General features: G+C 40.9%; 1 protein-coding gene across 7 annotated transcripts in view; it reads right to left on the reverse strand.

Moving 5' to 3' along the window:
• IRF2 (interferon regulatory factor 2) overlaps positions 1-23,949 on the reverse strand; it is a 75,230-nt gene that overhangs the window by 49,647 nt on the left and 1,634 nt on the right. Inside the window, exon 2 of one of the 7 annotated variants that reach the window (XM_074329850.2) lies at positions 16,718-16,791. The exons of the other annotated variants lie outside the window; for them this stretch is intronic. The gene's annotated coding sequence lies outside the window, so the exon portion shown is untranslated. The remainder of the gene's footprint in view (positions 1-16,717; positions 16,792-23,949) is intronic. 7 annotated transcript variants of the gene reach the window in all.

Raw genomic sequence — 23,949 nt, forward strand, 5'->3', positions numbered from 1 at the left:
GGAAACAGGTCTCAGTGTAGCCTACAGAGAACAGGAATTCTGCATCCCGAACGTAATCCTGGAAACTACAGGGAACACGTGACATCCATACAGATGTGCACTTTTCCCAGAGACAGTACAAACCCTACAGTGCATCCTAACCAGCGAGCTTCACTTCCCTGCTCCCTCTCCCTGGAATGTCCCCTCTCTGGACCCATTCTCTTTCCCAACAGCTGTCCTACCACTTCCCCTTCACTGCCTCCCTCTTCTTCTTTGCTCATGTACAACCATTTATGACTGAGCTGAATAACACCCAGTCATAATACTAACGCCATGAGAGATTTATGGTTATCACCTCATCTGAGCTTTTGGTCTCTGCAGACCTTTTCTGCTTCTCCCTCATTAGTTCCCGTACCTGGTCCCCACAGGCACACGTTCAGATGTTTCCATCCTCACACTGCCTGCTTCACTTCCACACCTGTCAGTCCCTGCAAATGCGCTTGCCTCCAACTTCAGAGAGAAAACTAGAGGCCACCGGGCTCTTCTTTCTGAATTCCTTATCTCCCTTCCCACTTCAAACTTTTCTGGACTTCTGTGATCTCCTTTTTTCCTTCTTCAGACCGGGTGGGTGGTAATGCCATTCTCAGCAGCAGGGGCATGTGGGATAGCCAAAAAAGGTGTTGGGTGCGCAATTCAATATATAAGGCTCAGGGAAAAGTTTTAGCCTAGAAATAGCCAAGCACCCCTTTACATATTATTCAAATGCCGTCTCTTCCACAAAGCCTATCCTGGCCAAGCAAAACTCCCCTTGAATTCATAAAACACACTGTCTCTAACATGTATCTTATGATGCCTTCCTTTCATTTTTATGTGCTATACTCCACTGAGACAAAAGCTCCTTTTCAGCTGTAAACACGGTAACACTGCTACACATGTTAACTATGTAGTCTTGTACTCTGCACCCAGCAAGCACCCAATAAATACAGACCAGCTCTCTCCAGCAACACTGGACATGTTCTATTAACATATCCTCCCTTCCCAGTCCAACAAGGTAGCCACTAACCACATGTGGCTACTAAACACCTGATTGTGGCTACTGTGAATGAGGAACCACTTGTCCCCAAAGATGCACCCGGAGTTTCAAGGCTGGTTCTAGTCTTTCAAATCAGTGAGGGGTCAGGTGTCTGGTAAAAACAAACTATCTGCATAGGACACCCCTGTGGGGTTCCTGAAGAAGCAGGTTACCCACCTGACATTGAAACTGTTCCACTTTGAGAAAAGCCAGGTGTTTACAAGCCTGACTCACACTCTGAAAGCTTAATCTCCTTCTGGAAGGCAACCTGTTGGTAAGTGGGGAGCTTCCATGGAACGAATCCTTATCCTGGTCTAGATATGCAAGCCCTTGAAAACATCACCAGCTGGCAGGTACAGAGCACACAGTATCCCGTGTTACACCATAACGATATTAGCAATGACAGCAAACGAGTAGTAAGTGCTTAGCAGGGTTAGGCAATCTCATTATGACCATTAGTTCACTTGATTCACAACAACTAAAATTCCCATTTTATAGATGAAGAAACTGAGGCACATAAGGTTAAGTAACTTGCCCAAGGTTACAGAGCTACTGACTAGTAGAGGTCAGATTTAGACAGGAGTCTTAGGCCCTCACTTAGCTTTTGGACCTTGAGGCCAAACTGGGGGTCCACATAAAGAAGCATCGAGGGACCCATGCCTTCCACTCTGACACAGCATCTGCACTGGGAACCTGTGCTAAAGGAGATCCCAGCCCTGGCCAAGACGGTTTCCACAGACACAAGTTTATGGTCAAGGATGTTCGATGGACCGTTACTTATAATAGCAAAAAATTTAAATTCATCCCAATACTAGATAGTAAGAAGTATAAAATGTGGTCGATTCAAATAACGGAATATTGTGACTACTATTTCTTGTGACAAAATATTTCTGTGACAAAATATTCTTATTATCAAGGAAAAAGGGTAACTTGACAACGGAGAAGCCTGACAGATACCTCCTTAATCAAACGATCAAAAGAATATCACCAATAAAGGAACAAGTCAAAGTCAAACACCCCCTGAGAGGATGCAACAGAGCATCACATCTGTGATATTCTTGCAGAAAATAAATAACCTGAATCTAATCACGAGGAAACCACCAATAAACCCGAGGGGATGGACACTCTATAATTACAGAAACTGGCTTGTAATTGCCAAAAATGTCAAGTTCATGGAAGTAAAGGAAGAATTCAAGAGGAATGACGCCTGGGCCTGGATCAGATCCTTTTGTTACAAGGGACATTATTGGGACAACCGGCACACCTAAATGGGGCCTGTGGATTAGATGGTACTCATGTTAATTGCCTGATTCTAACAGTTGCATTGTGGTCATGTTGGACAGTGTCCTTGTTTGCAGGAAAGACACACTCAAATATTCAGGAGTGATGGGACGTCGTTTCAGCAAGTTACTTCCCAAAGGTTCAGAAAAAAAATTCTTTGTAATAGTCTTGCAACTTAGTGTAAGTCTGAAATTAGCTGCAAAGAAAAAGACTAGGCAAGAAAGACAATAGCAAATTACAAGTAATTTACAGTCTAGAAGGGGAAATGACAGTATTTCTGCAAATACAACAAACTCTAGAAAATTCTCTGTTGTGGTACTGAAACTGCTGGCAGTTTTTTCTTTATCCAGGCATCGCGACTCTATTACGCACAGGCATCCATCACTTTATCCCTCCATCCATAAGGGGCAGCGCAATCAAGCAACAATTATCTGAACAAGGAGCCTTGCAGCTTTGTTTCCTGGGGAAGATGAGCAGCGACGGTGCATAATTCATTTAAATTGCTGGTTGTGTAGAAAACTAAAAGTGAGACGACCGAAATGCTTGCCTGGATGTTTTAGAGAAGGCTCTCAGATTTAAGCATCAAAGTTACCTCCTGTCAAACCTCTGTACGAATATTTAATTGAAGTTATTTAAATTTTAAAACACAAGCTTGTTTCCCAAGTGAATTGTCTCACTCCACAGGTTAAGTTAGCAGCAAAGGACGCAGGTCAGAAACACCATCCCTGGGCTGCCACTAATTGTATTTTTCAGATATTCAGCATTCGGGGGCCCCATACCACTGTGTTCTCTGCAGGGTATTTTAGGCCAGCTCCCAGTTGTCACCAGCGCTCCCAAAGCTGGCATTCCCAGCGTAGTTTCATTTTCTTTCCTGACAATATTCCCACTCCCACAGCCTTTCAGGAGCTTGGCTCCAAAAGGGCCCACCATGAGGAAGGGGTTTGGTTCTTCTCATTTACAACTTCTCCTCAACTGGTAGAATTCCGAGCCTGAATAACCTCCAGTTCTACTTGCTCTAACTTGGCTGAAGATTTCAGGAACTACTTGGGCCTCAGAGTAACACGCAAAACACATACTTACTATTCTCCCAGAGAGTAACTATAACCCTGCAAGAATAGAAAGTGAAACCAGAGGATCAGGAACAATTTCTTGTCCAACACAGTGGTACCCAACAGCCACTGACTGCTCTCCCCACTCCCAACCCCAAGCTGTCATCTTCCCTACAGCCAAAGGACCCTTGTAAAGCACAGATGGGACCTGCTCAGAGCCCACTGTTGTCACATGCACTGGCTCCAGCTTCACCTCCCTTCCTTGTTCTTACTCCCAGAACCTGCAGCCAGTGGTCTGTTCTAAGGCTTTGGCATCTATTTATCACCTAGCCTCAAGAACGTCCCCTTTCACTGGCTAACTCTTACATTCTTCAAGTCTTAGCTTCAAAATCACTTCCTCAGCAAGCCTCCTTAATCTCCCCAGGCCAGGCCAGGCCCCCAAATCTGTCTGCCTCACTGGACGCTAATCTCCAGGAGACCTAAGACCAATTTTGTCTGTTCACCACTCTGTTACCAGGGTCTAGAGTATGGCAAAGGCCTATGCTTAATAAATAAATTAAGAAATTATTATGTGTGCCAGGCACGAACGACAGTCAAAGCGGGAGCAGAGAGGGGACTTGCAGCCTGGTAAAAGAAAGCTGGTACACAAGCAATTACAATGAGGAAAATGATGATTGGCCATTAAAAAAGAAAAGGTATATATAAATGCTATGGGGAATTCCGTCTATGAAAGGAGTGGTGTATACATTTTAAAAATTATTGCTCAGAAACAATGCTTTATACTTCAGGTTTTCAAGATATACTCTGGATCTTGTTTATTTCAAAACTATATGTATGAGAATTCACTAGAAATTCTCATGTTTACCAGTACAGTGTTGCTAGTACGGTGTTGCCCATTACCCAGAATTCACAGATGCTCATTGTGGGAACCATATCAAAATGGACCACTTTCGAGTGCGAGCGGGCCTTATTAATAATTAGAGCTAGCCTCTAAGTGAATGTAAAGAGGGACTGTCCCGGGAAAAACCACGACGTGAGGGTCCTCTGATTACAGGAGATAGCTGCTCTGGGAACAGGTCGGACATCTTTTACTGAAAATCCTTGGACCAGATGTGTTTCAGAATTCAGAAGTTTTGGGATTTTGGAGAGTTAATATGGTGCATATATCCTATAGAGCAAAACACCCCCAGCAAGATCTAGAGCAGAACCCCTTAATCCAACACGGTGATATTTCTGCAGTAAAACGTGAACATCCACACTGAGTGGAATTAGTAACATCTATGAATAGCTTTATGCCAATTCAGGGCAGACTACACTGCCAAATGAGTCATGATAAAAACTTTCAGTTTTCAGAGCTATTTGGATTGCAAATGAGGATTTTGGATCTGTAATTGATTTCAAGTTATTTCTGTCCTTGGAAAATACTATTGTTCCCATGTTAGACAAGAAAATCAGTATCTTCTTCCTTAAGTTGTGCTTACATTATAATCTGGCACGCACTATGCTTAAATTAGTGAATAACAGCGCATTTTTAGTCTTGAAATGGAAAAGTTTAACGCAAACTGCATTTGCATATTAGAAAGTAGGGAAATACTTTTGGTATTTTTATAAAATTTGAAATCCTAAGCAGCCGTTTAAAAATTATTATTGACTTTAAATTAGGTCTGCCTAGCAATATGTATACGTTTCACTTTACCACTCTAATACATAAAATGTTTACTTATGAAATAAGAAAAGTTTTAAATAAGATTCAAAATTTCTTTTAAACATCCTCCCTAAGTTTCCTTTACAATGACAATTATAATGACATTGTTCCTTTTCCTATGACATTTTAAATTTTATTTCAAAAATTAAGTTTGTTGCAAGGAATACTTTTATGAGTATCAAGTTAAACTGAGTTTGTTTGTTATTGTTTATGCAGTGAGAGCTATGTCATCCATTGAGATCGGTATATAAGCCATTCTCCTACTTAATATAAGCCCTACTGCTCTGTGGAAACCTGACATGAAACAAAAAGACTACTTGTAGTGGCACAAATGCAAATGTACCCAAGGAATTTTCTGAAACATTTACCTCCCCCATTTAAAAAAAAAAAAATCATTTAAAATACTTTTGAATGAAAGGGCAAATGTGCCATTGAAACGTGAGAAGTATAACATACATTGAACTGATTAGGTTCTGTGGACTTGGGTAGAATTTCAGTTCAGAGATCCTTGGCTACATACCTGGCAGTGTAAAGAAAGGAAACACACTAAGGTTAAAGACGGCCAAGGTGAAGGAGCCCCAAAGACCCTCCTACCATAAGGGCCAAGGCACTTATACGGGTGTTTACATGTGCACTGAGCTGAATTGTTTAGAAGTATATGCATAAAAAGATCAAAACTTGCCTCTAAAAAAATGCTCCCCTGAGAGATAATTAATGATGGCGGTGGGGATGACGATGGCAGGGACTATTTACAGAGCACCCACGATATACACGGTATTTAGTTCTACGCTTTATGTATGAGGTCGGACAATGAAGTTTGCCAACTTGTTGCAACCATATTACTAACTTTGTTTGATATCAGAGGGATTATTCTTACGCATTTGTACCAACTGGACAAACAATTAAACAAGTTTACTATTTGGAAGTGCTGAAATGGCTGCGTGGAAAAGAAAACCGGAACTTTTCACCCACAATTCATGGCTCTTGCATCATGACAATGCACCAGCTCACACGGCACTGTCTGTGAGGGAGTTGTTAGCCAGCAAACAAGTAACTGTATTGGAACACCCTCCCTACTCACCTGATCTGCCCCCAGTGACTTCTTTCTTCACCCGAAGATAATGGAAATATAGAAAGGAAGACATTTTGATGACATTCAGGACATCAATGGTAATATGATGACAGCTCTGATGGCCATTCCAGAAAAAGAGTTCCAAAATTGCTTTGGATGGTGGACTAGGTGCTGGTGTAGGTGCACAGCTTCCCAAGGGGAGTACTTCGAAGGTGACAGTAGTGATATTCAGCAATGAGGTGTGTAGTGCTTTTTCTAGGATGAGTTTGTGAACTTAATTGTCGGACCTTGTACATTATCTCATTTAACCCTAACAACAAACCTATGAGGTAGGTACTATTATTTTTCTTGTTTTAAGAAGAGGAAGCTGTGGCTTAGCCTGTGCCAGAGCTGGTTCTTTGTCCTGGAGCTCCAGTATCATGAGAACAAGTGCCCCAAAACAGGCTTTTACCCTGAGTAGACAGTACTCACCTACATGTGCCTTTGGGTCCTCACACATGAACACTAGAGAACTGGTGTGTTCCCCAAGCTTTACTTGGACATCACACTAATTCTGACAGTTGCTTCCTCATGGCAAGAACATTTCAGGAACACGAGGGTCATGTCAAAGTCCACCAGGCCTACAGATCTGAAATGTTGTGGCATTTCCCAACATTTGCTGTTCCTGTGGATCTTTGTTCTAGGGGAGGGGCAGTTAAGAAAACAAATCCCCCACAAACAGAGATGATACTCGGAGGTAAGTGAGTTGTCTGGGGCTTTTCCTAAAAGAGGAAGTCTTTTGACCCTGTATGACCCCAGGGCTGCACTAATAAAAACACTTTTTTTTTTTTAGTGATCTATCTCACCAGATCCAGCAGCAAGATAAGTATGGGTTTAAAACCTGAGGCCCCTAAGCAGAACTTTATACAACCTTCACACCTCTATTTGAGGTCCCCCCTGGGGAGATGTGGGTGACCACATGAGGCCCCCAAGCATTTCTGACACGGGTCTGGCAAACACTTCAGCATGAGGCAGGAAGAGGGCTCATAAAGATACAAGATATAACAGTGTCTCCTGCCTTTCTTAGCCTGGGCCAGCAGAACAGGGGGCAGTGGAGAACTGAGAAGAGGAGCTGGATCTCCAAAGTGACCGCTGCTTCTTTCTTAAAGAACACTTTCTGAATTACACAGTTTCCGAAAGAACATGGAGATGAAAGAACATGGAGACGAATGCTTTTGACTCAGGAAAATCATTCTGCACTTATCTTATCTGTTGCATCGAGAATGAGAGTTAAAAAGCGATCATATCCACACCCAAGGACTCACAGAAGGAAGGGAGAGTCTCATCACAGCATCTTGTGGTAATTTTCTGAGACCCACTGTCATGGAAGTAACACAGCAGAAAAGGCAACAGTGTGGGCTGTTGAGCCTGGCTGAGACGCCTGAGTCCAAATCCCAGATCTATCACTTATAAGCAGAATGACTTTGGGCAGGTTACTGACCCTATCTGTTCCCATGGGGCTTTGCAAGGATTGGATGAGGAAACATGTAAAACATCTAGAATAGTGCTTTACATCTCACAGGTACTTTGGGTTGGACTATAAATTGGTACAAATTTCCAGACAGCAGCCTGGTGACAGTATCAAAAAATTTAAATGACATCTTTTGACCCAGCCATATCACTTCTAGGAAATGTTTCCCAAGTAATTCAATCACGTGTGATACATGTTTTCTTTTCTAGAAAATCCACAATGATCATTAAATCTGCTGCAGATGCAAATGTAATATTCTGCCTTGTAAAAAAAAAAAAAATCTATGAGAAAGCTCTATGAAGTTGCACAGATAAATTACTCCCCAGATACATCGAAATTACGAAAACCCCAGAGCGTTTTTTTTGTAACCCGTCACCTTTTTTAAAGAGCATTTTCTAGAAGAATTTATAGAAGGTAACAAGGACCTAAAAGGTTAGACTGACTTTTAAACATATTTCATAAAGTTGAAATCATGCTGGGACCATTGGGTGTGTTTGGTTGGACCCAGACCCTGCCCGGTACCTAGATGGCATCAGATTCTGCAATTCAGCAAAGCAAGAATCATGGGCAGATTTCCAAGCATATGGAGTCACGCTCAGACTGCATGTTCAAACCTTCTTTCCATATGGAAAATGGGAAAAGAAGCAGCCCTACATTTCCCTTAATCAGCATGTCCTCTGAGCACTGCCTTTGCAGTACAGGAGTAAAGCAAACTCTGAAAGGCAGAGCTTCTCCTTTTGCGAGTTAAGTGGAGAGTTCATTTAAGACTGTCCCTCTTTCCAAGAATACGTTGGTATCCCTGGAGCCATCCAAATCAGCAGTTTGAAAGCCCAGAAAAGACATCTTAGTCCTCAAGTACACTGGGAAAGTACAGAAAATGTTAAATACGATGGTACACGTGAGAAAAGTGTGGACAACAGTGGACAAAGGACACACATACCCTAGCTCGGGGAGGGGACTGTAGCAGGAAATGGGCAGGACCTGAATTATCTGAGTTGTTTGTATCACCCAAGTCACTGCATCCCTTTCACTTCCTTTCCACACTCCACAGACCCACAGTGGCTGTGCTTGGTCCCACCAGGAACACAGAAAAAACAAGGGGACGTGGGGAAAGAGGAGATGGCAATGCTTTCAGCACTTAAGTTTGAAAAGTCAAATGACAAGGAAGTTTTAGAAGGGCCAGCATATTGACACTCCTAAGAAAATCTATTTGCATAAAATGACTAAATTGTTTGCTGCCATCTGATTTCCAATGCATTACTGGAAGACTATGTTGAAAACCAAAGCCTTCCCAAAAGAAAGTTGCTGAAAAGAATTTGCTCTGAGAAAAGGCTGACCTTCAAAGGATTCCCCTGGATGAGAATAAATGATTCTCTCCCTCACATCACAGCTACTTTCCTGCTGCCACATAGCCTTTGGCGATTTCCTTTGAGTTGTCCCCTCTGCCAAGAACCTCTCAATAAAAGTTACCTGTTAATATTGCTATTATTATTATTATTATTATTATTAAGCAATCCAAGGCAACTTTTTATGTTCAAAGCCGGCTGAAATTCAACACACAAACTATAAACTTATGCACTACGGTTTTCATGAGTTTGAGTCTATCCCTGCGATAAGCTATCCTGATTACCCATAAATTCCAACTAGAAAAGAGAGCCAAAATTGCTACCTTCTCTTAAGTACAGGAATACCTCTGAAGCAAAAACCCCTCTCTCCTCCGCACACTGCAGAACTGTCGTCAAATATTTTTAGAAGATACTGCTGCTACCCAAGTTCCAAATAGAACCTGGAAATTGGATTTGGCGTCCACTGTGTTTTCACTATGCCCCACCCCCCCTACCCCCCCACCAACCCTTTCCAGGACCACACTAGTTACCTTCCCTCTCCTTGTTGAAGCAGAATGTGCTGGAGAGAGCTCAGGTTTGGTATCAAGAACACATGGATTCGAACCTCTCTACTCACAACCTGTATCTTCTCCAAATTTTAGTTTCCTTATCTATAAACAGACATGGTAATAGCAACTTGGCAGAGGTACTGTGAGAAAGACATAGCAAAGGACACTTTATAGAGGAAAAGTAGGAGATAATTGCTTTGGTCTCCGCTAAGACTTCCACAGAGAAATTTCCAATAGTAGAGCCAGTACGCCGCCTAACAGCAAAGTGGACAAAGCAGATTCTGTCATAAGGAGCAGGAGGGTCCCCAGGGTCCATCTTCTGAGTAGTAGCTTAGTCTCCACAGTGCTGGCCAGATTAATCTTCCCAGACATCTTATCACCTTGTTTAAAAGTCTTCAGTGGCTCCACAATGCCCACTGAATAAAATCTGGGTTCCCACCATAATTCATCCCCACCCCAACTTCCTGACTTCTTACCCAACTGATTCTCTCCACCTCTAACGCAACCAAAGCTCACATCTTCACGTATTTGCAAACAGGCATATCTCTGTACAAAGTCTTTGTGAGCAGGAATCCCATCTTATTATTCATCTTTGAACCTCCCAAAATATCAAGCACAGTACCTTGCCCATAATAATATGTAGTAATTATTTATTGATAAGAAAGTGGATGAGCGCCTCCTAAAGAACCCATTGGGGGGTGGGGGTGGTGGTGGAGGAAAAGGCAAAGGATATGAACTATAGGTTGTGATGGATAAAACTCATTGTAAACAAGTGATATACAAGCTGGGAAAATGATTGCAAAAAGCATGCAACCTAAAAAAGAATAATTTTATTATTTTCAAGACATTTTCCAGGTGAATCGAGCTAAGTATGCTAACGCACTTTTGACTTATACTTACTCAACATTTCATTCAAAAAATCTTATTGAGCCAAGTACTCTGAAAAGCACTATGTGCCAAGCACTATGAAAAACTCGGGGTGGGGGGGAAGCGGTGGACACAAAGATGAGGAAGACGAGATCACTGCCCTCACAGGGTTTACACTGCAGTGATGGAAGCAGGCACATAAAAAACCACTCTTAAAACAAGGTGCCGTGTCTTGAAGGTGATACTAGAGAAACAAACTGAGGATAAAACTTGTGATGGTACGCTTCATGATATAAAGCACCCCATGAAAAGTGAATACGGGCATTTGATACAAAAAGGCAATCATTGATAACAGAAGTACAACGTGGTATATGAAAATATAGCAAAGAAATATCTAAGGCCTTTGAATAAGACTTCTGAACCTGATCCCTAGCTGTGCAGCCAGAGGACCAAGCTGTTACTGGCCTCCACACCTGACGGTGGCACCATTCTCACCTCAGTCATGATGTGATGCAACATGACTGAGCAACGCGGTTGGGAGAAGCCTCAATGTGGTGCAGTCAACACCACCGGCCCCCTCTGGGCTTCCAGCGTCCTGTAGTTTAGGCTTGACACTAAAGTTCCATGAACCGGCCCTTCCATGGTCTTACACGGTGTCCCTCGAAGAACCTCGCCAAGTGCACCTCATGCCGAGGCAGGGAGGAGCCCCCTAACCCAAGGGCCAGTCTCACTGTTGAGATGCCAGCAAGATCCAAGCACCCTTTGGGTCATGAGTGTGCCCTGTCCTAAAATTTTCTGCCTGGTTTCAGAGCACCTTGCCTTTTTCTTGGTTCTCCACCTCGAGTTTCTCCTCCATATTAAAGATAACTGTCCCTATCTCTGCCTCACTTGAATATTGCAAACCTATTCACTTCACTCTCTTTATAAACCAAATCCAAACAAACCAAAGAGAGTACAAAAAAGTAAATTTGTACCTGTGCCATCACTTCCTTTTAGAAATGTATGAAAGCACCTGAACACCAGGCCTGATTATTATCAAAAGCACAGTCCTGCCCTTTCTGCAATGCCCATCGGTCTGTGAATGACGAATGCATACCCCCTTACACGCAGCTGCAAACAGTCATCATCGTTTTCTAAAATGTATGGGGGAAAATGTTCCAAATCCTCGGTAATCTTCCCCCTACTCTCCTCAGAACGAAGTCCTTCCTTCCTAGTAAACACAGGAACACATGCCCTGAAGAAAGTATTTGTGGCCACCAGGAACTTACTCCCCCCCTTGATCTATCTGCTCCGGCCACACCAGAGAACTCTCCATGCATCAAGGGTGCAAGGAAATTTTCAACCCTTCATGTTTTCGCTCTTGCTGTTCTTTCAACCAAAGATGTTCCGCTTGCCCATTTGCCACCAACTGACACTCCCTCCTCCTCGTGGGCTTTAGGATGTCTCTCGTCAAAGACATACTCCTTCCACTTCCCTCCCCTAGCCTTTCGCTTTCTGGGCTTCCATTAAGTGCCCATTTCATTCTCTCTCTTAAACTACAGATGATTATTTACCTGCCAGTCTCTCTAACTAAATGGTAAACTCTCTGAGAACATGACATTTTCAACTTTCCATCTCCACAACACACAGTAGTTCAAAAATGTCTGCTGACGGAATTAATTCTCCTGAGAGCTTTATTTAAATATTTGTTTGCAGAAAGAAGTCTTCCATCTTAATTTCATCATTATCATATTTGTTTTCATACTACTTGAGGTTAATTTTAAGGACTTTTTTGAAGAGCCTTGGCCCCAAGCCTGAAGGGAATACAAATTTTTGCAATTCCTCTTACCATTCTGCCTTATGTCAAACAAAAACATTATGTATCTTCTTCCCAATTATTTATAACTCACTCTTAGTTATAGTCCATATGTTTTCTTACCAGACTATATTATTCAATAAAGACCAACTTTTCAAAAGGATTGCATGAAATGAAAAAGTTGAGTAGATCATGAAAGTAAACCAACAATAAATACATTACTGTAAAGTGGTGGATGAATTTCTTCATCTACTATAACTGTTATAAGAACAAATATGTGTAAATGGCTTCTCATTCTGGCAATAATTTACAATAAATACTCAAATGATTTTATTATTTTACTTAACAGATCTGTTATTATAGTAATAAATTCTTCATTCACTCAAGTAGTAGTATTGAACTATTATTGAATGTATTATGTTTAAATTCTCTGCCCCCAAATGTTATTCCAAAGCTGTTTTTACTCACTTTTATCCTAATACCACAAAAATGATGAACCCTAGTTTCTTTTTCATGAGCCCCAAGTATTGAAGGTACCATATGAGCAACTGCTGTAATTAATTCACTATCATATTTAAGCACTGCTAGAAATTTTAGGATTCAAAATGCAACAGAAGAAATTTAATTCTTTACTACAGAGCTCAACAAAACATACTGAGTACTTAATATGGACACGAGACCCTGGGCAGGCCACTTGATTTCTCCGGCTGAAAAAAATGAAGAAACTGAGATAATCACTAAGGAAACTTCCAACTCTAGTATTCTGTGAGAAGGTTAAATATGTTTATCTGATTCCCCATTTACAAATCCACTCTGATTTACTTCATTCAGTATAATTTAATTCCTCAGGAGGGCTTTATCAGCTTTACAACATCTCAAAATTTTAAAAATGGTTTGTGTCTCATGCTACACATGCTGTAATAAAGGAGAATCTTTATTAGTTTTTCAGATCATACTAATATGTCATTTTGGAACCCACAAAAAGAATGATTCAATCTATAACTCAACTACAAAAAAAAAACACGCAAATAATTCAAAAATGGGCAAAGAACTGGAACAGACATTTCTCCAAAGAAAAAGCTATATATATTACATATACATATATATATATTACATATACATATATATATTACATATACATATATATATATAAATTGTCAAGCAGCACATAAAAAGAGGCTCAATATCGCTAGCTATTAGGGAAACGCAAATCAAAACCACAATGAGATACCACCTCACACCAATTAGGATGGCTATTATCAAAAAAACTAGAAAATAACAAATTTTGGCGAGGATGTGGAGAAACTGGAACCCTTGTGCATTACTGGTAGGAATATAAAATTTTCCACAGCCATTGTGGAAAACAGTGTGGCGGTTCCTCACAACGTTAAACATAGAATCACCCTATGATGCACTGAATTAACAGAATTGCAAGCAGGGACTCAAACACGTACTTTTACAGTGATTTTCATAGCAGCATTATCCACAATAGCCAAATGGTAGTAACAGCCCAAGGACCCATCAATAGATGAATGGATAAACAAAATGGTGGGACTATTATTCTGCTAATATTCTGGAAAATATTCTGCTAAGTGAAATAAGCCAGACACAAAAGGGCAAACACTGTATGATTCCACTGATATGAAGTACCTAGAGAAGTCAAATTCATAGATACAGAAAGCAAATTGGTGGTTGCCAGGGGCTAAGGAAAGCAGAGTTCTTGTTTAATGGGTACAGTTTGTGTTTGAGATAACAAAGTTCTGGAGATGGCGGGTGGTGATGGTTGCACAACACTGTAAATGCACTTAATGCCACTGGGTTGTAAACTTAAAAGATGATTACAATGGTAAACTGTATGTTATGTAACTTTTACCACAATTTAAAAAAAGAACTAGACATGTGTTCATACGTTTGGGAATTCACTACTTGTTGCCACTGTTTCCTTCAGTCCTGTTATGGATAATTATTCTTTAATTCCAGGCAACCTGAAGTACTCACTGGCCAAACACATACACGTGTACAGAGAGAGAGGGAGAGGGAGAGGGAGACGGAGGGCGGGGGGAAGACAGAGAGAGAGGGAGGGAGAGAAGGGGGGGGGAGAGAGAGAGAGAGAGAGAGAGAGAGAGAGAATGAATGATGGATTTTCAAAATTAAATAAGGGCCAATTTCCCCCTCGTGGTGATGTCATCTCACTGGACATACAAAGGCTAGACTCTCCCAGCACCAACCTCCGGGGAGGGATTTGGAGCAGTAGCACAGCATTTATTAGCAGCACTGCTAGTTACAGGGTCTACCCTGAGAGAAAGGGAAATAGATAACTATTCGGACTTACCCACATGGTTTTCCTAAATGACAAAAGACACCAGCCAACAGTTGAATGCTAGATGCCAAACTAACTATGGAAAAATTAGAGAAAAACAGCAACAATAAAACAATATGTTTTATGCCTATTACGTAATTTATTAAGAATCTGACGTTGAGAAAAGAAAATGTGTACAGTTGGCCAAGAATTTGTCCCATTAGCACTGCTGTTTGCCCTACAACCTGAGACGGCCCTACGTGGCCTGTGGAAGAACCCTAGAAGGAGTTCATGGATATCTAAAATCACTTCTGGAACTGTGGTCTTAGTTACGCAGTTGCCCAATTGTTTAATTTTGTTTTATCTAGCCGTATAAATTAGGCTCCTAAAACTAAGGAATACAGATCCTCTACCTAGCTAACTCAAATCCAAGGTGATTACTTTTTTACTTTTGAATACCTCCCTCTACATGTAGTCAGCACTGAGTAAATACTTGTTAAATAAATGACTGACTGACTCAATGGTCAAACTGTTCCAGCTGAATGACCTTCTCTATCCTAGCTCCCAAATTGCAACCTGCCTTCAAAGAAAAAAAAAAGCCTTAATGCATTAAAAGCACCTGTAAGAGGCAAATCCTCTGATAATATTTTAAATTCACCCTGACTTCTCACATCACCCGTGTGACCACACCCAAAAGTGGAAATAGCAGTTCATCTACATTCCCTTCTGGGACCGCCCTTCCAGGTTCCCTAAGTTTCCACTTTCATTCTAGTAACAGAGAAGAACAGGGAGAGGACCACCTGTGTCTGTCCTTGGGCGCATTCAGGGCGTCCTCTAGGGACAACAGCCTCATGTCTACTTCTCTATCCTTCTACCCTGAGGACCTTAACCTGCAAGGTCAGCTAAACAGTGCACATGAGTTAAGTTTTTCCATGCGAACAAAATCCCAACATTCCTGAAAAGAGTCAACAAAGATTTACCTTCAAGATTACTATTTTAAAGTGAGATTATACTTTCCTATTCTTCCGTCCGTTGCAAATCCCCAAACCGACTAGAATTCACTTAAAACTAATCTACAATGTTTTCATTAGAAGAAAGCAATCAGGCAAACTCTGACCCACTGAGCAGCTGGGACTTTTTTTGCCGAAGGTTTGGTTTAGTCTTTATTTTTCTAGCTGCTGGCCCTGCTAACATGATTCAGTGAAGGTCGTATTTAATCTCGCAGAGAAACGCTACCTAAGCAGTTCTTAGGTAGGCGTCAGTAAAAATAAATTGCCTTGGCTCTGTGGGTAAGTCTGTTGCTTCGACCCAACAGTTACAGTTGAAGAGAACAAATGAAGTCAACTGTAAAATACTATATTTGATTTCAAAAGAATCTTCACTGTATATATGTAATGGGCTGAGTGGTTGTTAATAACAAAGTTATTGTTAATAATTAACTAGCCCAGCAAGAAAGTAGCAGCTCCCAAATGTTTATCTCCAGTTTATCAGCAAACATAGCTTATTTATATGTACAACAAGGTATTTGTATCACTGGAACTTAAATGTCAAAGGAATGGACTGACTGATAAGATTGTTTTAAAGTCCTAGGTGCAAAAGAGAAAAACCAAGCAATTTTTCACCCTGTGGAAATTGAAGCCCTAATGCAAAGTGACAAATCCCAATATTTATGTGCCTAACACATACACCATAAGGTTTCTAACACACAGTAGATCTGTGCCATCCTTCCCAAGCTGGAAGTCTGCCTTCTCAGCTAACCTTAGCTTTATAGCTGAAAATCAAATCAACAAATATGTATCTAGTTCTTACAGGGTATGCAAAGAAATCCGACACGAGCCTAGCTCTCAAATGACTTGCCATGTAGGTACTATACATGGAAAAATCCAAAGAATTAACAATTTTCCTAAGAGTTTGGGAAGCCAGAAAAAAAAATCAAGATGTTCATGACTAATCGCCATAGGAATGGCACACGTGAGTACAGTGTGTTGCTTCTCAACAAGTCAGAGCATTTTATTACTTTAGGCTGAAGAGATCAGGTAAGGTTTGCGGGTGAAAACACACGGAGACGCATGCAGTTATAATCAAAACGACTGCTCTAACACTGCTTTCCTTCAGTCCTTCTAAGTTTAGTCCCTGTGTTACAACTTTTCCCCATATTTGTCTTCACACTTTGCTTTATTTCCGAATCCCATACCGTCTAACGTGACAGCCGCCTGCGCCACGCAGCTCCTGCACACGGGAAATGTGACCAGGATGAATTAAGATGTGCTGTGGGTAGAAAACAGACAATGGCTTTTGCAGATGCAGTATGAACAAGGAACATTAATGATCTCATTCATGTTTTTATAGTAATTTCATGTCGAAATGGTAACATTTTGGATATACAGGGTAACATCAAAGATTATTAACATTAATTTCACCTACTTTTTGCTTTTCTAACGTGGCTACTAGAAAATTTAAAACTCTATATGGTACACATTATGTATGTACTGGATAGTGTTGTCCTAATCAATACTTTTTTTTTCCTTTTTGGCTGTGCTTTGGCATTCTGCCTTTCAACTCCTAAGAGCTATACCTAACCCTTGTTTCATAACAACCCAAAAATGTCTCCAATATCTCGATAAAACTTCCCTGGATGCATCAGTGATTCACCCTGTGATACAGCGTAGCCACCTGAGGCACAGGAATGTATACTATGTAAATATAGAGAATGTATATGATAGAAAGATAGGCAATGTCTGCATTCACTTCCTTGAGAAACATTTTACTCTTCACACCCCACAAGAACTGGATCTGTAGCCATTTGTCTACATTAATTACTCTGATCCAAAAAAGTAGTCAAACTTCTGTGTCTCCTCAAGAAGGCCAAATGGTTACAGCCTGGACCTGGTCCACAGGTTCAGTTCCCAAGGGGCCAGGAAGACCTAGCTCTCTAACCATGGACATTTCAAAAGAGATGGAGCCCAACATCACTCTGGCTGTGGACTTGGTTGTAAAGATCAGTCAAGAACGCTCTTCTCCTATGCCAGTGTCTTAAAGTCTGCAGTACTCACATATACAAAGGACGTATCTGTGAAATGGGGTAATAGCTCAGACCCTTCACAGTTCTTGACAAAACAGCGTGTCCCATTCTCACCGAGGATCCATCAATCTAAGGGTCATGAAATAGCAGGAGCTGTGATGGGATGACGGCAGCTTCTCTTGGTCCTGGCTGGGGAGGCCCTGATTCTAGGGCCTAGGTTCATACACCAAAGCAGAGAGCGCGCGAGAATGGCCAAGCCCATGCACATCCTCCTGAGCCCGTGCAACTCCCTCATCCCAACCCTACATTTACCAGAGGTGACGTCAGAGTAGACACTTTAGAACTGTCCTGAGAATATTCTTCTGGTTATAAATGTAATTGTGCTGTTGTATAAAATTTAGAAAATACAAGTGTTTCAAGGGGGGAAGTGGGGGAAGCCAGATCTCACAATCCCACCATCCAAATGTTTTCTTCTGATTTTTTTTTAATGATGTATATAAACATACACACACATTTTAAAAGTAAAATTAAGGTCACAGTTGAATGTCCTCTCTCCACATAACCCATAACACAAACATTGTCCCGTCATTAAACGCAAAAACATGAATTTGATCTATAATACTCAGGGTCTGGATGTGCTATAATTCATTTAAATGTGTCCCTACTGTTGGGTATTTAGGTTGTTTCCCAGTTTTCACTATAACAAAAGCTAATTCTATGAACATCCTTATACACAACCCTTTGTCCCATCTCTGGTTATTTCATGTGGGTAAATTCCTAGAAGTGGAATTACTGGAACAGAGGGTTTAACATTTTTAAGACTTCAGTATGTAACACCAAATTGAATTCCAGAAAGTTAACTTCAATGTACAATCCCAACTACAACATGGAGTGCTAGTTTCAAAATCTGCAATCCCCAGTTATGGTGTTCATCCTTCAGCGTTCATTTGTGCCATCTATTCTTCAGGGAAACCCAGTATTGACCCATTCATTCTATTCTCCTAATTCCCTAGTCACCTCCTACAACTTGACAAAAATAAAACAGCAGCAGGAAGCCCAGCATAGGAGACGAGAGGAGGTCCTAGGAGAACTAGTACAATCTTTCTGATCTATTTTATCAACACGTGCCTTACTCTCAGGGCCCATGGTTGCCTCCAAGGGCAATTGTGGACTGAGTCTGACGCCTCAGGTGGTATCAATTCCTCCATCCTCTCCAACTGCAAGGTGGCTTCCACCATGGCCCGGTGACAACCACTCAGATCCCCCTGCCCCATTCACTTGTCGAAAGTTGGCTGATGCCTAGCAGTTTTCCCATTAGACTTCATCATCCCAAGGATAAAAAGGACTAACTCCCGAGTTGGAAATGGAGAACCTTCCAGAATTTCACCTTCCCCTTGAGTGAACGATCAATTAACTACCAACTCGCTCCCACCACCTCCGAAATGCTGTCAATAACATTTGTGGTAAGACAAAAAGTCTACCTGCCTGATTCCCTCTTCTCTCTCTCCCACTCCGTAATTTAGGAGGCGCTATTCTACACTCCACCTTATTCTGTTTTTTCATCACCTCATCCCCCAACTGTCACTGTTCAGTGCCCTCCCAATCGTAGTGCACTACTCACACACTCACTCACATCCTAGCTCAAAGTGTGAGGACACTGTCTCCTCACCACTATAATTTTCCTCATTGTCTTCAATAAGTGTAGGGTAAGGAGAGGAAAAAAAGCTCTCTTCAAAAATAACACGTTAGATACTACTTAAAATAAAATAATTTGTATGCCGTTCTTTCTCACTCAATACATCGTCATGAAATTAGAAAGTCAGTAGGATTCGAAACTTATGGGTCCAGGACAGTATATTCAATCTATCAAGTATTTCTTTGGATCCTACAAAAACCTGACATTCATAAGCTTAATAAGAACATATTAAATGGCAAACTCATCTTTCCTTTGATCACATTAGGTGTGCAAGTATCAAATGTTATTACAGATAGCAACAGACTGCTAAGTACACCTGAAAGAAATTATTTATGAAAATAGCAAGTAGTTAACTCTCAAAAATGTTTGTTTAATGAAAACTGGGCAAGCTTTTATTGCACAAAATCCTAAATTAAGATATTCTGTTGAAAGAAAGTGGCCTTGCCCTTGAGATAAAAATGCTTAGAATCCATCATCAGAAAGAACCGCACAGCCTTCTGTTTCTCATAAAAATGGGACTACAAGACATGCACACAGGGCATGAGACATACGGAGACATTTTTGCTCAACTCCAGTTCTTTCTTGCTTATCGAAGCTAAATATTAAATTGTAAAAGGAAGATATGAGCCAAAACAGTAAAAAACAAAACAAACAAACCCGTAACTCTTTATGGCTTTCCTAGACAGAGACATGCCAATGACACAAAGTCCTTCTTGCCTCTTCAGCATGGAAAATTCAAAGTTTCAAAACCATAACACTAATACTATTTTTATAGGACAAGCAATGTCAACATGGGCAGAGCCAACAGCGAGTGACCAGATTCCCTATTCCAAAAGCCTTGTCTAAAATATGGATAACAGATTCCATCTGCTTACCTTCCTGCATAATGTAGCCTCTGAGCCAATGAAAAAATAAAAAGATTTGGCTCTGAGAAGAGATCCTTGATTCAGCAGTTCTCCACCTTTGCTCTCTGGCCCACACACCTGAGGGGTAGGGATCCAGGACACAGCAGTGAATACTAGGCTCACTGAGAGGAAGGAGAAGGGGGATTCCTTAGGGCAGGAGAGTCAAGGAGAGGAAGGGGTTTTAGATCTGAAAGTTACCATGTGGTTTCTAAAAGCTCCCACCCCTTAGTGATTTTGACACACACATAAATCCCATCCAGAGATGACAGAACTATGCAAGCCCATTTTATAGACGTGAAAACGAAGGTCCAAAAAGGGGAAGTGGTTGGAAAGTTAATAAAAGAGCTGAAAATCAAGTCCAGGTCTCTGGACTCTTGTTTTCATGTACCTCCACTAGTCTTGAACATGGCTGGTTGTCAGCAAATATTTAATAAATACATGAAATAAGGGAAAAATGTTTGTTCATTTAATAAAATAATTGCCTGGGTTACTACAATGGTTCATACCCTGAGGTCCCTGGATCCCCAGCAGAACTCAGTTACTGATTGAAGTGGGAAGGTCCTGCGCTAGTTCCAAAGCCTCAGAAAGCCTAGAAGGACTATAAGAATATCTAAAAAACAGCTGCCCAGCCTATCTAAAACATTAGTTTTTTGGCTGGAATTAAATCAACTAGATTTGATGATGCTAGTTCTCTCAAGTCAATCACGAGTTCTGAGGAAGACTTACGTGTTTCTGAGTAATAAAAATGAGCATATGAAGTATTCCTAACTAAATGCACGGTGTTTCAGAGACAGTGTAGAAAGATAGAGCTGGTGAGGGGAGAAATCATTTCAATGGGATCTCTGAAGGTAAAATGCTGGCAACTATGGGCCTGCTGCAAGGCGGAGTCCTGGAGACAGGTTACAGTTCAGCAACAGGACCCTGTAGGCTTGATGTCCTGCCTGTATATTCCCCTTGGTATTTTACATGAAATATTGGCTTCAGGTTTAAACCTGTATCCTATAGATAATTTATCATTCTTTGTTGAAAAGTCAAGATTTAATCAAACCTGCTCACTCCCATTCCCACCAGCCACCCCCACCATGAGGAACACTCCTCAACCCTGCCTTGAGTAAACATTCATCACACTCAGGCCAAAAGCAGGACACAAATTGGGCAGAAAGTCCTGTCCTCCTACCGTGTTTCCCTGAAAATAAGACCTACCTGGAAAATAAGCCCTAGCATGATTTTTCAGGATGACATCCCCTGAACATAAGCTCTAATGTGTTTTTTGGAGCAAAAATTAATATAAGACCCGGTCTAATTTTCAGAGAAACACAGTACCTGAGTGGGAAGGTACATGGTGTCCCATACTGACGAAAAAAGAACTGACTTGATTATTAACAACTCATATTTCACAGTAATTTATATTATTTTTATATACAAGTTTGTGTACTTCTGTGTCATATTAGAAATATAAACTATCTGGTCTATTTACTTTCACATACATTGTCACATTATTTTCACGTATATAGTGCTGGGCACATGATAAGTAAGCATTCAATAAATGCAAGTTAACTGAGTCCCTTTGAAGCTGTTACAGCAAAACACTAAATCAGTAAGGGCATGCCTGTAATAATAATGAATTATGTCTGAAACAATACTGAAAAAGATTCGAACTAAAGCACAATGAATTTGGGAAGATTTTTCTCTGGTCTCCACAAATATAATCTAACTGTTCTTCTGACAGAAAAAATGTTCACTGACAATGCCATATTTTATTGTTAAATACTTTGATGCTTTACATAAAATAGTTATTCGTGTTTAATTCCTTACCATTGTTTATATATTCTACCATTATATATACCATTATGTATCATAAGTAAATTCCCTTCTTGCTGAAAATTCTATAAGAGAAAAGTCAGTGTTTAATCTACAGTCAGGATTTCCTGGCTTTTTAAAATTAATAATAAACTGGTAGAATTCTGAAGGTTAATGCCTTACACATTGGTAAACTGCTGTAACTTACACAACCTTTTTTCATATGCAGTATTTCATCCATTCCCAAAAGCAACCTTATCAGATATACAGTTAAGTAATAAATTACCTTCCATAGAACTAACCCCAAATGCTACTTACTGCATTTATTTAGTTGTGTATAGTCAGATCCCCAACTAGAATGCAATCTCCCTAGAGAGTAAAGAAGTTGTCTTCCTGTTCCCAGTTGAACACACAGAGCCTAGCACTGTGTCTGGGGCATAGTGGGATGTTCTAGGGAAATTTATTAAATGAATAAAGTCCCTTGTTTGGTGTAAGCCCTTTTTGGTATAAAGCACATAATGGAACCACGTCCCAGATACCCCATTTAGAGTTCAGTGGTCTGTTCTCTATGAAAAGGAAATTGTGTGAAAATGCTCTAAAAACAACAGAGCTTACACTTGAATAATACTAAGAATAAAAGTACAATGTCCTTGGAAACCTGAGTGTATCAATGAACATCAAATGTTAATCATCCAAAGTTTCAAATTTTCCACTACTAAGTTTAAACATCTTTAACTGGTTTTGTATATTGAATATTTGCCTAATATATCACTTCCAAAAGCAGAGTTAGAGAAAAGTGGAGTTATCAGGACTTTAAGACAACCATTTGTGTGCTATAATTTGCTTCCAATTTAACAACACTTACTTTTGATTATGACTTTTTTACAGGTAACCCTGAAATGTGGACTTATCTCTAACTTTTCAAGGTCAACAGAAAAGACAACTCATTGAGAATGCAATATGTAACTCTTTAATGTTAAGAAGCAGTTACAAATCATAACAGACAAGAACTTTTTTTATCTAAGAGGCCAAAATCTAACTTCTTACACAACCAGCTGAATTATAAATTATAATCATTCACTAATGACAGTGAAATTCCAGACTGGACCACATCAATCAATAGATGTTCGTTCCAAGGTTACCCCTTAGAAATGCCAGTTTATATTCTAAATATTCTATCTCCTGAAGTTTCCAGAGACAAGTTTTTCTAGGATTTTTTAGGTTTGTATTTTCTCCTTCCCCCCTCAAAAAAAGGAATATGGGGGGCTGAGGAAACGAGAGAAGCCTGAATCTGTGTGCCCAATGAAGCGGGACAGGGATGACCTCCAGGTCCCGGTAAGGGAGCGTGCACCCAGACCCGTCTGCACCTGCCCTTGAGCACCAAAAACCTGCAGGTTGCTAAGTTCCAATGGTATTTGAAATCGGTCTGAAAAGTAATAAATGACTGCAGGCTTGACAGCAACCTTGGTTGATTCCTGAAAATCCACAACAGGAAATGTAACTATCCTCCACCTTCCCTAGCCATTCATCAAAAGCAGACCGACTCACAGCAACAGGGAGGCCAGTGGCAGGAGGCAAATGTCAGCATTTATCCTCATATAGAAAGGCTCTGCGTTTTCTCATTCCCTAACCAAGGACAAGGAGCCCTACTTACTACCCACACTGGAGGGAGGAGACTGAAGACGGAAGGAGCGGGTAAAATGTCCCCAAGTTCCAAACTCTGTACTATGGGGTTAAAAAACGAGTGAAAGCCAAGCTGCTAATAGGTGGCAACCTCTACAGTCAGTCCCAGGGGTGACATTTACAACTGATGAACAAGGGTCCGGCTTACAGCAACTGACCTGGGCGCCTCACCTCAATACTGACTGGCCCGGAATACTGTCATTGCGCCCGGCTCGGGCTGCCAGACTCCTTCCCTTCTTCCCTCTAACGGGGCAAGGAGGTGAAGGCGGCAAACGCATCAAAACCTAGAGCCAAAACAGAGATACGGGTGCATCCAGGGG

The sequence above is a fragment of the Rhinolophus sinicus genome, chromosome 16 (genome assembly GCF_057876585.1).
Source record: "Rhinolophus sinicus isolate RSI-liver-muscle chromosome 16, RSI-T2T, whole genome shotgun sequence".
NCBI lineage: Eukaryota > Metazoa > Chordata > Mammalia > Chiroptera > Rhinolophidae > Rhinolophus > Rhinolophus sinicus.